Consider the following 16,715-nt stretch of genomic DNA (forward strand, 5'->3'; position numbering starts at 1 on the left):
AAGAATTTGTTGGAAGGAGATGCTTCCTCCTCAGCTCTTAGCTGCTGTTCCACCTCAAAGTTATCCTGAGGATGAGAGGCTTCCTAGGGAAGAGGCTGTCTGGGGACTGGAGGCTGGTCTTGATGGGTTAGTTCATAGGAAGGCACCCTGTAAAATTGCTCACCACAGGGTCCAGAATGCCCAGTGTGGCAGGGAGTATGGAAAGGGAGTAGGACCTCAAGGGTATTCCTGCCAAAGTTGGTGGGGAGGATGATGTCCAGATCCTGGGGTCTCCTCCTCAGGTACTCTGCAGGGGACAGAGAACAGAAGGGAAAGATGGTGGAGTCCTGGACAGCAATGTCCAATTCAGAAGCTGTGTCATCCCCCGTGCCGTAAGAGTGTTGGTACTGGCAGCCACGTGGGAGCTGGCAGGTGATCCAGTACTGGCAGGCTGGTTTTCGTGGCGGGATACGGTGGCACCGATGGGCAGATCAGTGCTGGTGGGCACGTTGGTATGAGAAAGACACCCCCTCTGCAACTCTCAGTAGGGGGAATCTGCCTCCTCTGTCATGTGGACAGCGTCATGGAGAGGGATGAAGTCAGTGCCAGCGATCCAGGGCAATATTCCTCCAGCTGAGGCAGGTTAAGTGGCATTGGAGACAGTGCATATGGGCAGTCTGCTTGCTCCTTATGTCCATGGTTCACATGGTCCCTATGCCCATGGCCCTTAAAGAGTGCCAAAGTTGAGGCTGGTGGCTTCTTTGAGTCCCTGTGTCCAGAAGGCTCCGCAGATACCGAGGATGGTGTCAAACACAGCTGTTTGCCTAGAGACTTCTCTTCACATGAAATGGTGAAAGATCTCTTCGGTGGTACTGTACCCAGGGCCGACGGGGTGGGGGGGGAAGCTGGTACAAATTACCAGGGCCCGGCGGTCCGGAAGGGGTCCCCGGGCCCAGCTTCCCCGGCTTTCCCCCCCCCCCTTGTCGGCCCTGTTTAGCTGGTCCTCCCCTGGGGGGCCCGAAAAAAATTTTTCACCGGGGCCCGAACCTGCTCTCGGCGGCCCTGACTGTACCCTTGGTGCTGGAAAAAGCAGGAGTCTCAGTTATACCTGGAACAGGATGTGAGGTCTCCTTTGGGGACATCTGTCCTGATGCTTCATGTCCATCTCAGGGGGCTGGAGGTCTCTCTTTTTTGGAGTGTGTGGAGACCTCTGCAAATGTCCTCTTTTCTTTGCTTTCTGGAGTGGGAGCTAAATTCATAGTGGCCACTGGTACACTCTGTGAGACTGAGGCCACCGCACGGGAGGGGAAGGAGGATATCGGCCCCTGCAGGTCTCAGAGATTGCTCCATGAGAAGGAGCTTCAGACTATCTTCCCTCAGCTTGCGAGCTCCGCTTTTAAACCTCGTGCAGACCTTGCCCTCAGGATGTGGACTGTGAGAAGCCACGGAAGTGGTTGGAATGCCTGTTGCTAAGGTCCAAAGACCTGTGGCAAGTTTGATAGGATTTGAAGCCCAGGATTTGGGGGCATAACTCACCAAGGACATACCATGGCTGAGGAAGAAAGGCCAAGAGTTGGAGACCCAAGCCATGGCCAGCAAAGAGTGGGGGTGAGGGAAATGCTCCAAAGACACAAAAACTGAAAACTAGGGCCAAGATGGAAAAAAAAACGAAAATCAAAAGAAGTAAAATAAAGACCAAAGATGGGGGAGGGACAGCTCAGTGGTTTGAGCATTGGCCTGCTAAACCCAGGGTTGTGAATTCAATCCTTGAGGGGGCCACTTAGGGATCTGGGGCAAAATCAGTACTTGGTTCTGCTAGTGAAGGCAGGGGGCTGGACTCGATGACCTTTCAAGGTCCCTTCCAGTTCTAGGAGATAGGATACCTCCATTAATTTAATGGTACAGGTGTCGGGTAAGTAGATGACACCGCAATCTCCGTCTCTAGCTGCAGGAAGTTAAAAAGGAACTGGAGTGCAGTGGGTCCACCCTCCCCCACGGATACCCTTGGTCCAGAACACAAGGTTTGTAGGGTGCAGGCATGGACCCACAGACTCTGCTGAAGAAAAATCTCCTATCAAAGATGCATGGGCGTGTGACATTTTGGGGAGCCACCCAGACCAGTAAGTGGTTCTGTCACCACCTGCCTTGTAACTTGGGGTTCCTAAACACTGTGCTGCTATGGCTCAGTGTCCGGACACCCCTGGCCAGCCCACAAGCATAGAGGTCTCACCCTGGCTTCCACCAGCCCAGTTACTCTTTGCAAGGGGACCCCAACAGTCGTTCCAGTCCTGAGTCTCCCCAAATCCACCTGTCCTGAGTTCTTAACTACCAGACACTCTGACTTTTCCCCTCTGGTTCATCACTCCCGCAGGAGTGAAACCTGCCCCGTTAGTGCACACACGCCACACAGTTTGCACAACAGAGACCTGCTTGGGGTATAAATAAACAAAAAGTTTATTTAATAGAAAAATCACAGACTCAAAGACGAAATAGTGAGGAAAAGCAAACACCTACAAGGTACATAGAAAATAAACACAAAGATGCAACTTCAGACTTTGCACTTCTATACTAGATGAATTCCCTTTTCTAATATATGTCACCCATTGCCTCTGAACAGTGTCCCACCGTGCTTCCTCTCATAGAGCGGATCCAGCATTTCATTGACAGCTGCCTGCTTAGAGGCTGCCCCTCAGTTTATGGATATAGTAAAACCTGCCAAGAGTGACCACTCATGGGCATTAGCAAAAGTGGTTGCTTGTAAGAGGTGGTCTCTCCTCAAAGGTTTGCAAATGGGAGAGCAGCAGCAGCTGCTGGCTGGGCGCCCAGCTCTTAAGGCAGCACCGCGCCCATCAGCAGCAAAGAAGTAAGGGTGGCAATACCATACCAGGCCACCCTGACTTCTGAGCTGCTGTTAGTGGCAATGCTGCCTTCAGAGCAGGGCACCTGGCCAGCAGCCACTGCTTTCTGCTCTGCCTTTAAAGCCAGATGGATGAAGAGCGGCAGCTGTTGGCTGAGCATCCAACTCTGAAGGCAGCGCCGCCGCCAGCAGCAGCACAGAACTAAGGAAGCTTGGTTTCTCCTACAGGTTTGTTTTTATGGATGGGAGTAAGAAAATGTGGTTGCTGGCCGCAGATGACAGGCTGTCGCTCTTCAGTTTTGTCACAAATTATAGGAAAAACTTTTCATGACTTCTGCAAATAGTTGTTTATAACAGGGGGTCTCTCTCCAGAGGTGGTCGCTAAGGCAGGTTTTAGCGTACCTTTCACTTCAAGCCCCCTCCCCTTTTAACAGGTTTTCAGGGTTTTGTTTTATTTCTCTCAGACTATGATAATTCATGGCTATTCGACTTGGTAGCCAGGACATCTCAGTGTCTTCCCGTTAAATGGTCCGTCATTTGTCTTTTGCTGGATTGTACCACAGCTTGTTACTTATGTTGGGCTTTGTGTAAATACCTGGCTGTGAGGTGTGTGTTTGAAATTGTAGTACAGGTGATGAGCATAGTATTCTATATACATACATAGATAGATTCATAACCACAGTCTGTATTCAGATCTCCGAATGACCATCAAGTTCAGAACATTCCAGGCTTTCATAAAAGACCTTACTCAACATATTTTGATACCCAATATCACTGAATATAACTAGTTGATTCAGCTGCTTACTTTTTGGGGTTCAGACTCACTTGTTCTCCCCCTGGGGTGTCTGGATCCTGATTGTCACAGGGCGCACACACAAGGTGGAGCACTCAGAGGGACAGATATTCGAAGAAGAAATTTGTTGTTGTTTTTAATTAAAAAGACTTTTTGTTTCAAAGTTTCCTTTCCTTTTATTTTTAAAAAATCAAAAGTATTTTAAAATCGTCAACATTTAAACAAAATGTTTCGATTTTGTCAAAATAAAACTTTTTGTTCTACTTGCAAAATTTTTCTCTCTTTTTTACTTTTTGATTTGCCAAAAAGTTTCAAAACTTTTGTTGTTGTTGTTTTTGATTTTCTGGGATTGCTAGTGAGACAACAATCAGTTATTGAAACAGCCCTCATGCTGATGGCATACACTAGCACAGTGCCGGTGATTGTCTCCCCCTTGTGGCTGGCCCATGTGGAGGATCATTCTTGATATTACTGATTGTGTGCTAGGTGCTTTTTGAAAACTGAGATGACATCACAGCTGCTGTCTCCTAGAGCTCACAGTCCCAAGGCAGACAGAGACACGGTGGTGGGAAGGAGTACGACCTGTTAACAAAGTGGTGATTATTCTGGTTGGTCACATCCAAGTCAATGTTTGGTTATTTAGATAGGATAGAAATCATTCTTTATTACTCCTCAGACTTGCAAGAGTAAATCAGCTGGATTCCACACCTTCCCTTATAGGCATTATAACAGCAGTGGGTGTCCAGGTGGGATGAGCTCCGTGCAAAGGAGTGGCATGGAGGAAGATGGGGGAAAGTCCTTGCGAGGAGCTGCTGAAAGGGTGGATGAGGCCAATGTCCCTGATAGGGTGGAGGGAGCAGTGGAAAATGAGCCTGGCAGGACGATGTTGAGGCCCACAGGGTTTTGGAGGCAGTGACAAGAAGTTTGAATGTGATGTGTTGGAGGGAGGGGAGCCAATGGAAGGACTTGAAGAGGGAGAAGTTACCGTTAGTATGGCAGGTGAGGCAGGTGGTTCAGTGATCCCGATGGAGTTAACCCTTTAGATCAAGTGGTAAGGGGTTATGCTTTTGGTGCTGGAGACTTGGGTTCTATATCTGCTGACAACCATTGTGTCTGCATGACAGAGAGCATCGGGTCCCTATATGGTGCTTGCCAAGCTAGGCTCACAGGCTCAGCTCTTCAGAGGCCCACATTAATTTTGGCCATGTAGAATTTAGGGCTCCCAACCCCAGACAAAGGCACCTTTGAGCAACTAAACCCTACTGCTCCAAACAGAAAACAGACTAGAGCCTGACTGAAGTCCATGGGACTACTTTTGCAGCAACAGTATCAGATGGGCACCAAAAAATGAGTCACCCAAAGTTGGAGGCACTTCTGAAAATGTAGGCCACAATATTTAGACTTAGAACGAGTAGACTCCACTGTGTCTAGGTCAGGCAATCCCTACTCCTGATTGTGCAGATGGTTAAATGTTGTTACTTGTTCTAGAAACTAGGTAGTACAGTTACATGACCTGGGTTCTAGTTCTGGCTTTGCTAGTAGTTTGCTGCTTGACATTCAGAAACCTCTTCACCCCTTACCTCAGTTTCCCCATCGGTAGAAATGCAGACAGTGTGGCACACACGTGAAGTGTTTTGAGATCTGTGGGGAATAAGGACAAGGCATTGTTTTAGAAATCACTCTCATCATACAGTAGCAGCTGCAACAAAGAGTGTCCAATCTGTTCTGGTTTATTGAACTCTGCCATTCACAGCACTCGAGGATCTTTGTCTCCAGGTCCCAAAAGTTTTCTGCTAGCAGAACTTTTGGTGCTAGCCTTGCAACAATGGGAAAAGACTGCACATTGAGCATGGGTTTTTGGATTCCTTTCGGTCTGCACTGTAAACTGTCTCCCCCGTAGAAAGGTCAGAAACAAGGAACAGATCACCTTACCAAGAACGTGAGACAATGTCAGTAGCTGAGTATGTGTGCTAAGAGTTTAAGACCATATTATTTAGACCTAATTCAATTAAACTTTTGTGCACTTGTTGGCAGTTTTCCACTAAGGTCACTCAGCTGAGCACATATTTTAAAAATAGCTGCATAGAGCCTTAGTACTTAATATATGGGAGTGTGTCAACTGCCAGAATCCAAGGTGAGTCAAAGGAAATGGCTCCTCAGGTAGATAGGGTGGCATGCCAGCAGGCAGCTGTCCCTGAAATAGATTGCTGCACACGAACTCCTCCAAAGAGTCGGACGCCAGTTCTAAACAGTCATAAGAACATAAGAACATAAGAAAGGCCGTACTGGGTCAGACCAAAGGTCCATCTAGCCCAGTATCTGTCTACCGACAGTGGCCAATGCCAGGTGCCCCAGAGGGAGTGAACCTAACAGGCAATGATCAAGTGATCTCTCTCCTGCCATCCATCTCCATCCTCTGACGAACAGAGGCTAGGGACACCATTCTTACCCATCCTGGCTATTAGTCTTATTCCTACAAGTGTGTTGGCTGATTTATATCTTCCATCCACGGTGGCTGTGATGGCCCATGGAGGGGGAAGGTGGGTACAGTGAGGTGAGATAAATCACAAGAGCTTAGTAAGATTGAAAAAGAGATTGGCCGTTTATATGGAGAACAAGATTGTCCAGAGTTAGAAGAATTCGTGCTAAAAACGCTTTGGGGAAGAAGATAGAATTCATGTTTTAGGCTTTAAACCAGCCTCTAACTATGATGGTTTAGGACGAGACGATCGTTGGTACTAGGGATTAGCGATGCAGGCTCAACATCGATCGACTGTTTAGCCATCTATATTGCAGCCTTTTAGACAGGTTATCTGTGGAGATAGAACCCAGGACCTTGGTAACTAAAAGCACAAGTCTTGACTGTTTGTGCTAAATGCCTGCCTCTATTTGTTCAGAGCCAGTAGCACTCATAAGCCTCCATATATGGGATTGCCACAGGACCAAGAGAAAGAGCTACACTCCGTTAGCATGGGTTACAGACAGAACAGGTGCCAGGAAAAAAACCACAGCATTTGCTACTCCACAGTCGCATTTCTTCTGGGCGGCCCTATAACAGCAGGAGATTTCAATCATCTCCATCTCGCATTTTTTGACTCTTTATATGCTACTCATTATTCTTTCTGCCATTTATTGATATAAACAGTTTCATTCACCTGGGCAGGAAGCAGAAACAATACTGCGTGGCCAAGAGCTAATTGTGGATGTTAGCAACTCATGAACAATATGTAGGCTGAAACGGATTTGCAAAACGTATTCAGGGGATGAATCCTTACTAGCAACAAAGACATTACGTGGTCTCAAAGCCTTCCAGTGCATATATCTCAGACCATTACCGGCTAGCTTTGGAATTGGACTTAAGCCAATATGCTAATGGAAAGCTAGGCAAATGGTCAGAGAAGTTATGAAAAGTGATCAACACGAGTTCAGATTCTGCCGTTAGTACAAAGAGATGTATTGCTGTAGGAAACAATACACAGATTCCCTTTCAAGCTCCGTGCCACTGTTCGTCTTCATTTATGTACAGTATACAACTTGCAATGTACTTTGCATATGAACTATTGTCACCATCTGTGCATTATGCTTGTTTGGTATTATTCAAATGTGCTTTTTGGAAAACGAAATAATTCAGAACAGAGCCGGCTGTACAATCACTAAACTAGTCATTAAAAGGAGATTATGAAAAAAGTTGAGATTTATGGCAGAGTAGGATAATCTTTCCAGGAAAATGCTAAGAAACACAATAACTCATTAAAAGGAGATTGGGCGAAGCACTGAAGAATACACTCTACAGAGCAATGCTGGGCTAACCAGTCTGGGGATAAATAACTGAACTATGTGAAAAGAGTGGGAAAATGTTCTCGTGGCTATGATACTGCCCTGGAACATGAGATCTGCGTTCACTTACTGGCTTTCTGTTTGACCTTCAGCATGTTATTTGAACTCTGTCTTTTAACCCCATCTCAATAAAATGGAGATAGTTATCATTCCTTTCTCTATCTCTGTTTAGACTATAAGCTCTTTGGGACGGTTGGACTGTCTTTCACCATATGTTTGTGCAAAGCACAGTCTTGGTTGGGGTTTCTAGTTGTTACTGGCATCATATTTTTGTGGGGTGGGGGGAAATGCAGGACTGTCTGAAATCAGAGGTCTTATCTCCGCATTCTGTGATCAAGAAGCAGACAGAAGTCAAAGGGGATGACCTAGTGTAGCACAGCCACATCCCAATTTGTACTTGGGTGACGCCCCTTAACAGACGAAGGGAATAATTGGGAAATAGGACATTTCGTTTTACATTTCCAAGTTCACCTGTGATATGGTGTTAAACATAGATTGAAGAATTAGGTGCAATTACTTTGGAAGCAGGGGAGGAAAATGGGATGGCTGTACCTGTTTAGACTGTGAGCATGTCTACACTTACCATGGATTGACACTATAGCGATTGATTCACCTGGGGTTGATTTAGCGGGTCTAGTGAAGACCTGATAAATCGACCGCAGATCACTTTCCCATCCACTCCAGTACTCCACCAGAACAAGAAGCGTATGGTAAATCGACCGGAGAGTGTCTCCTGTCGACCCAGGGCAGTGTAGACACCGCAATAAGTGATTCACGTAGCTGGAGTTGTGTAACTTAGGTCAACTTAGCCCCGTAGTGTAGAACAGGCCTCAGAAAGTGGACAGCAGATAAAGACAGGAAGACGCTTAGTTTCCCTATGCTCATCTCAGTGATGAGGAACAAATCATAATAAGTCTAACGGCGGAATCTGCTTTTGTTGGCAGAGGTTACTTGAGGCTTTGCTGGAGAAATGCTATGAGGCAGTGTATTGTAGCCGCAACTGCTAGAATTGGGATGCTGCAGATTCAAATTTCACCAGGAGCTTCTTGAAATGTTGCTTTTTCACACCTCCATAAAGCACTTGGAGATCTCCGAGATGGAAAAACAGTAGGTATTATTAATGATACATTAAAAATTGATCTCCCCGGGCATGCTAACATTTCCCTGAAATTAACCAACATTCTTCTCCTTCTCTCAATGTCCCTGATGCTACATGGAGTGATGGAAAATTGCATGGCAGTGGGGGCTTGGTTGGGCCCTTAAAGGTAGAACTCACTCCAATGGTTGGAAGTTGAAGCTAGACAAATGCAGACCGGAAATAAGGCATAAATATTTAATGGTGAGAGAAATTAAGCATTGGAACAAGTTACCAAGGGTCACGATGGATTCTCCAAGACTTGCAATTTGTAGATCAAGATTGGACTTTTCTAAAAGATCTGCTCTAGGGGACGTTCTCTGACCTGTGTTACGCAGGAGGTCAGACTAGATCATCACAATGTTCCTTTCTGGCATTGGAATTTATGAATCTTTTAAAATTAGAAGATTTCTAACCATCAGAAGAATAAGGTTCTGGAACAGCCACCCAGTAGAGGTACTGGGGGACAAACAACCTATCTAGGCTTAAAATGGAGCCTGAGAAATTTCTGAATGGGATTATTGGATGGGGTAGCCGGTGGTAGCAGGGACGGGACTTGATGACCCAAGAGGCCCCTTCCAGTTCTCTGCGTATATTATGATAATAGGGCCGCCTGGAGCTTCGTAGTGCCATCTCATGGATTTTTATGGAAAAAAAGAGAGGGATTTAGTTTGATGCTTACCAAATAAAACAATGAGCTCTTGGCTGGCAGAATGAGGGCTCCGAGTGGAAGCCGGTGAAATTGCTGCTGAGAGACGCTGAGCTGTTCCTCACGTCGGTCAAGTCGTTTATATTAACTCTCAGGCTGTTATCACGTTTAGAGCCAGGGCTGCGGGTCTCACTTATTATTATTGCTCTGCAATAAAGTGAGAGCAAATGCTCATTTGTCAATAGTGGCTTTTGTTAGTGGAAAAACTTCCGACACCTACCACGTCACTTGCTTCCCACCCACCAGCCCGCGGTTCCATATAAACTCATAGATACAACAGCATGCACCAGAGCTGTCCACGTACAGCAAAAATAGTTCCACAAATATTTATTACAACATTGTTTTAAAAATTGGTTTAGGGCTGTGTTCTTGCTCACGAGAGTTTTCTTTCTGCATGCATTCCTGAGACTGAGTTTTAGTACCGCAAATGTTTCAGAAAGCACATTTTAAGCTCACATGCTCAAACACTTGCAGACAGCACATTTTAAATTCACTTTCCAAGAACATTCACATCAGATGCCTTATAACCAGAGTCACATTCATCCAACTAGAGCAGGGATCAGCAACCTTTGGCACGTGACCCACCAGGGAAAGCCGCTGGCGGGCCAGGCCGGGCCGGTTTGTTTACCTGCAGCATCCGCAGGTTCGGCCGATCGCAGCTCCCACTGGCCGTGGTTCATCATTCCAGGCTAATGGGGGCTGCGGGAAGCAGTGTGGGCCGAGGGATGTGCAGTCCACCCTTCCCGCAGCCCCCATTGGCCTGCAAGGGCGAACCACGGCCAGTGGAAGCTGCGATCAGCCGAACCTGCGGACACTGCAGGTAAACAAACCGGCCCAGCCCGCCAGCGGCTTTCCCTGGAAGGCTGCGTGCCAAAGGTTGCCGATCCCTGAACTAGAGATTAAGAAACAATGCAATGTCCTTCATGTGACCTATCACAGCTAAGCAAAACAGCTCAAATAGCAAGCCACAGAGAAAACAAAATTCACAGAAATTTCAGTAAATAATTTTGAACAACAAATGGATGAAAAAAAAATCAACATTTATTCCCAAGTCTCCCTTGAACAAATAGGGAGGCAGAGTGCATCTACAAAATCATTCATTGTTAATTACTTGTTCAGAGCTCGTTAACATTATTGACAGAGGTGTATTAGGTTTCATTTTCTAAACTGTGTCCAGAACACTGACACTCGTTTGATGCCAGAATGATGGACAAGTGAGAGTATCATATTTCTGTGAGAATCTTTTCTGATCTTTCTGAAGCCCCTGATAAATAAAGATGTCAACACATTTGGGGGGAAATCCTGGCCCCATTGAAGGCAGTGGGAGGTTTGCCACTGACTTCGATGGGACCAGGATTTCACTCATGTTGTGCATGTGAAGTTATGGACTTAGTGCTGCTCATTCTCCCAGTTGGGCATGCTCGCCTAGGACCTGCTTAAAAGGGAGCTCTGCGCATTGGCTGCAAGAAGGCAGCTAGACCGCAGCCCCTGAGGCAGAGCACTCTACAGGGGAAGGACCTGGACACTGTATATAGGACTTGGTCGGGATCCCCCTCCCGCCAAACTAAGGGGGGATAACTGGACTCTGAGGGTGAGATGGGAAGTGTCCTCACCACAGCAGAAGCCCTGAACTACTGAGTCTGTGTAAGCAGAAGGCTGGGGCCACCCCCTGAACTGAAGGGAAAACGGGGAAGGTAGGAAGCAGCCCAGGGGAGGTTGATCTGGAGTGGGGGCCAGAAGGGACTAAGCCACCCCTCGCCTTTCTCCTCTTGGGCTGGGACATGGTGGAGAGGGAGGGCCTGCGTCCCCCTGCCATCCCCCCTTTCCCCATCCTCCTGAGACGTCCTGGAGGGTCATGAACTCTGGCTTGGCTGCCGGGCCCTGGACTACTCAGGAGAGCCACCTCGAGGCTCAGAGAGACTGTTTGGCCATGGCCTGACCACTAGGCCTGCTGGACCCCAAACGAAGCCCACTACACAAACCAAAATGTTTCGAAAACATTAATGTTGGGAGTGTTTCAATGGAATCTAGCATACCTCGCCCCCCCCCCCCCAAATTACATGTCCCTTACAAAATTCTACAGGGCAGATTAAAGTCAGTGACCAGTGGGTGCCCAGTTACCCTTTGTGCCTCTGAAAATCATGCAATCATATAAATATAAGGCTGGAAGGGACTTAGGTAGGTCATCTAGTCCAGAGGTTCTCAACATTTTTCTTTCTGAGGCTCCCCCAACATGCTATAAAAACTCCACGGCCCACCTGTGCCACAATAACTGGTTTTCTGCATATAAAAGTCAGTGTCGGCATTAGGGGGTAGCAAGCAGGGCAATTGCCTGGGGCCCCACGCCACGGGGGCCCCCACAAAGCTACATTGCTCAGGCTTCAGTTTCAGCCGCGAGTGGCAAGGCTCAGGGACCTGGGCTTCATCCCCATGCGGTGGGGCTTCAGCTTTCTGCCCTGGGCCCCATGCTGGCCCTGGTTGGAGGCCCCCTTGAAACCTGCTCGAGGCCCCCTAGGGGGCCCCGGATCCCTGGTTGAGAACCACTGATCTAGTTGATCCCCCCATGATGAGGGACGATTAAGAATACCTAGACCGCCTCTGAAAGGGGTTTGTCCAACCTGTTCTTTAAAAACCCCAATGAAGGGGGTTCCACAACCTGTCTGGGGAGCCTATTTCAGTGGTTACCTGTCCTCATAGTTACAAAACTTTCCTAACAGCTAACCCAAATTTCCCTTGCTGCATACTAAGCCAATTACTTGTCCTATCCTGGGTGGACATGGAGAACATCTGGTCATTGTCCTCTGCGTAACAACCAGACTGTTATCAGGTCCCCATTCAGCCTTCTTTGAAACATGCCCAGGTTTTTCAACCTGTCCCCATAGGTTGTGTTTTCTAATGATCCCCTAAATCTCTTCCTCTATCATTTTAATAACTCAAACTTTAAGAAGTCTAAAAGTGACCAGTGAGGGGAGGGACCCAGCTGGTTCCCTGCTGCTATTTAGAGCCCAATTCAATCAGTGGTCAATGGGAGTGCTTTCATTGACCTCTGTTGGCACTGGATAAATCCAATAATCCCCCATCATTCGGTATTGCCCCAACAGTGCCCCCTCATTTTCCTCTGTAATGGTTTGTTCCCTATGCCAATGGGTGATTCCATGGCTTGTTTATTAAGTGTGTATTACAGACATAGAAGTTGGGATTCCCAGAGCAGTCTAGGAGATTTAGACAGATATCTTCCTCTAATTTAATGTTAATAAATCTCAGCCAAGCTTCATTAAGTCATGTCAGAATTTGATATATTTGCTCAGAGAATGACGCGTTGGTGGCATAGAAGAATATTTTTTAGGGACAGCACTGGAGGGACTGATCCATTTGGTGTCACTGAATGTATTCACTTTTTGGTGTCGCAGAGTGTAGACCTTGCCAGGTTGTATTTTTAATAGTACGATCTAAGAACTGATGCTGGGTTTTCTGTAGTGAGTAACCTTGTAATATTTTTAGTGTTACGGTACACTGTAAGTGGGCCCCTCTAATAGGAAGTGGGGTTTTACAATCTAGAAATCTGTTATTTAGACCAGGGGTTCTCAACCTTTTTTTTCTGAGCCCCTTCCCCTCCCCCCCAACATGCTATAAAACCTCCACGGCCCACCTGTGCCACAATAACTAGTTTTTTGCATATAAAAGCCAGAGCCAGCATTACAGGGTAGCAAGCAGGGCTACTGCCTGGGGCCCCATGCCACAGGGCCCCCCATGAAACTAGGTTGTTCAGGCTTCGCCTTCAGCCCCAGGTGGCGGGGTTTGGGGCCCCAGGCTTCAGCCCCATAAGGAGGGGCTTTGGCTTTCTGCCCTCAGCTCCAGTGAGTCTAACACTGGCCCTGCTTGGTGGACCCCCTAAAGCCTAAAACCTTCTCGCGGCCCCCCCTGGGGGCCCCGGACCCCTGGTTGAGAACCACTGATTTAGACCTTGGGATGTGTTTTAGGGGGCAAAGTTATGGGTAGGTTGTGGAGTGATACTTAGTGATGGAGAACTGCATGGTGGTGGGAGCTTGGCTGGGCCCTTCAGTTCATCATTCTCAAATATTGTATTCTATAGGTGTTTTTTCAATTGCCTTGTATTAGGTTTTACATTTTAATAATATTTCATGCTGGCATACAACACTTTCCATTTGGGGACCTTGGAATCATAGAATATCAGGGTTGGAAGAGACCTCAGGAGGTCATCTAGTCCACCCCCCTGCTCAAAGCAGGACCAATCCCCAGACAGATTTTTGCCCCGATCCCTAAATGGCCCCTTCAAGGATTGAACTCACAACCCTGGGCTTAGCAGGCCAATGCTCAAACATTGATGAACTAAGAAGCTTCCTTTGAGGTAGGTATCATTATCCTTGATGGGGAAACTGAAACACAAGAGGACTAAATGGCTTGTGCACCTGAGCATTGCACAGATCCAAGGACAGCGGGTGATCTTGCACATCACATATGCTACACACAATACTCAAGTACCACTCTGTGATGTGCACAGAGACACTGCCTCCTTACACAGGCTTTACACACTTCTAGTGGCAGCCCTGCTGCATATGATCTACCAGAGTATCCCCCTTGGCTGGCACTTATACACTGCCAGTCGTGCAGAGAGTCTTTTAATGGGTCGAGCCCACTCCAGTATGTATATGCCAGTCACCAGTCAGCAAGCTTTGTCATGACACCTGATTCCCCAGTGGGCGTGGATTTTAGTTCAGAGATTCATCGATTTTTAAGGCTGGAAAGAACCACGATGATCATCTCATCTGACCCCCTGCCTAGCACAGAATCCCAGCCAGTACCATGTGGCTGAAATATTTAACCAGCTACAGAGAGCTGAGCTTCCCAGAGCCATTCAATTTCTCAGCTGTCCTCGACGGGCTTGTTTTTTTTAAAATTCACTGCATGTTCCCGGTAAACAAAATGTTCTCGCTGTGAATTAATCATACCGGGCCCAACCTATATCAAAACAAACAACTGTAGTGTGGAAAACCAGAGTGTCTGGCATGCTTCAGCGGGTTAGCTGGGCTGTCACTAGGGAGACCAGACAGCAAGTGTGAAAAATCGGGATGGGGGTGGGGGGTAATAGGTGCATATATAAGAAAAAGCTCCAAATATCGGGACTGTCCCTATAAAATCGGGACATCTGGTCACCCTAGCTGTCACGCTGCAGTGTGCTCACTCGCCCTAAGATTTTTATTTCAGCAAGGGGAACGTCAAATAATTGACGTTATATAATTGGGTAAAAAGGGAGAACATAGTGTGGACTATTAAAGCAATTAAAAAGGTGCGTGCTGAGAGCCAGCCCAAAAATGTGGCATTACTTTGCCCAAGACCAAGAGAACATCAACAATTCCAGACCATTGGGGTTTTCTGCTTTGGATTAAACAGCCATTGATTCAACTACGAAAGAGTCTGTATAACCCATATCTCATGTATTCGATAACCACCATTGATGGTAATAGGGGTTTTCTGGGGGACCAAGAATCCCACTGGTTCAGTGTGTGTTAGGTGTCATTGATTCCAAGATATATATATATTTTAAGGGGCAGAGCCCTTTGTGGCCATCCAGTCTGACCTTTTTGCCAGAAGCTTGGACTAGGTGACAGGGGACGGATCACTCAATGATGGCCTGTTCTGTTCATACCATCTGGGGCACCTGGCACTGGCCCCTGTTGGAAGACAGGATACCAGGCTAGACGGACCACTGTTCTGTATGTCCAGTATGGCCGTTCTTATGATCTCTGTTGTGATACCTGGGTCTGCAAATTTACCCTGCTTGTGAACTCAACTGAGAAAAGTGAGTGAAAGTTCATTAAGTGTCACAACAACCTATAACACTAAATGTTGATGGGAAAAGGTGCCAAAGGGAGCCAGGCAGACTGAATTAATCCAACACAAAAAGGCCTATTGACATAACTCTGGGACTGCTTTAAGAATATGCCTGGTAAACAAGAGTAGTGTGGGACCAGCAATCATTAGTGGACTAAAATTGGTGTGTCAGAAATTAGGCCTAATTGGTGAACAAAATAATGAGAGGATGGGCTATTCCTCCCATCCCTCCCTTTTGGGATCTTCCAAATGAGACTTGGCGGGCGAGTATAGGGGGGAATTAAAGAATGCTGGCTAGCTAAAAAATGGGAGAACTGGAAGGAGAAAGCTTCAGCATCGTGGATGTAACCCCCACCATCTCCTGGGACCCCAGATCCATCATAACACAGTTGAGTCTCCATGGTCCTAATCCTGACATGTCCTGACCAGACCAGGCAAAACAGAGGGACCCAGACGACATCGCCACCGGCACTGACTCTGACTAATTTCTAACACCATTTGGGACGTGAGACTTTGTCATCACCTGCCCACCTGTGTTCTTTTCCTTCCCCATCTTCTTTCTCCTCTTTCCTATCCCTCTGCTTTTGCTTTCTGTTTAATAAGAGTCTCTCTTGGCCAGCCAAGACTGCTGTGAGCCTGTGACCAAAGAAGCAGATAAAAACAATGCCCTAAACAGGCCCAATGCTGGTACAAGTTTGCCAGGTCTCAGAGTGGCTGATCAGACCAGACCGTGCACTGGGTCTGTCGTTTTCCAGCAGCAGGGTTGCAAGTCAGAGTCAACGCCAGAGTTAGAAACTGCATTGTCTATCTTTGCTATTCTTCTTTCTCCCCTCTTGTGTGTGTTTGTCTGGTATTGTCGTCTAGGAAACGGGATCAGATTTTAACAGCACCAGCCAATTTCAATTAATGGTTTCTCTTTTCCCCAAAAAGGACAGTTATTACCATCTTTCATATGAATTAAAAGACTGTCAAGCCAGGGGATTTTCCTTCTAAAATCTCGCTCCAGCTAAAGGGAAAGGGAAAAAGAGACGTTCTTTAAATGGAAGCCTAATTTAATATGTTACATTTCAAATGTTTGAACTGTTTTTCCTTCTTTTCCAGTATCTTTTTTTGCTTTTTGACACCAACTCCAAAATAGGCTCCTTTCCATAACCAGTTTACTCACAAATCGTAATCTTTCTAGTAGAGAAAGAGGGAGGTTGGAATTTCCTTTCCTCAGTGGATCTGAACCTTAAGAAAGGTTGGTTCAGAGAAAAGGATAAGGTTCAAACTAGGTCTTATAAGCATGTTCCCCCATCCAGCCTCTTCCATAAACATACACTAAGTCAGGGGTATAAGTGATCTTGGTCCTGCTACAAAGATAGGTCATGGTGACTATGCAGTGATACTGGAGCACAGAGAAGCTACTAACAGTCTGGAGTAAAGAACCACCAAGTTCCACATTCTCCTGCCCAATGGAGGGATTAGGGATGGATTCACAGATCTGCTCTGATAGGGTCTTCCATGAGTTTCTGGGAATGGTGGTTCCGCACTGACCCAGCCCCCATACTCC

The sequence above is a fragment of the Emys orbicularis genome, chromosome 2 (assembly GCF_028017835.1).
Source record: "Emys orbicularis isolate rEmyOrb1 chromosome 2, rEmyOrb1.hap1, whole genome shotgun sequence".
NCBI lineage: Eukaryota > Metazoa > Chordata > Testudines > Emydidae > Emys > Emys orbicularis.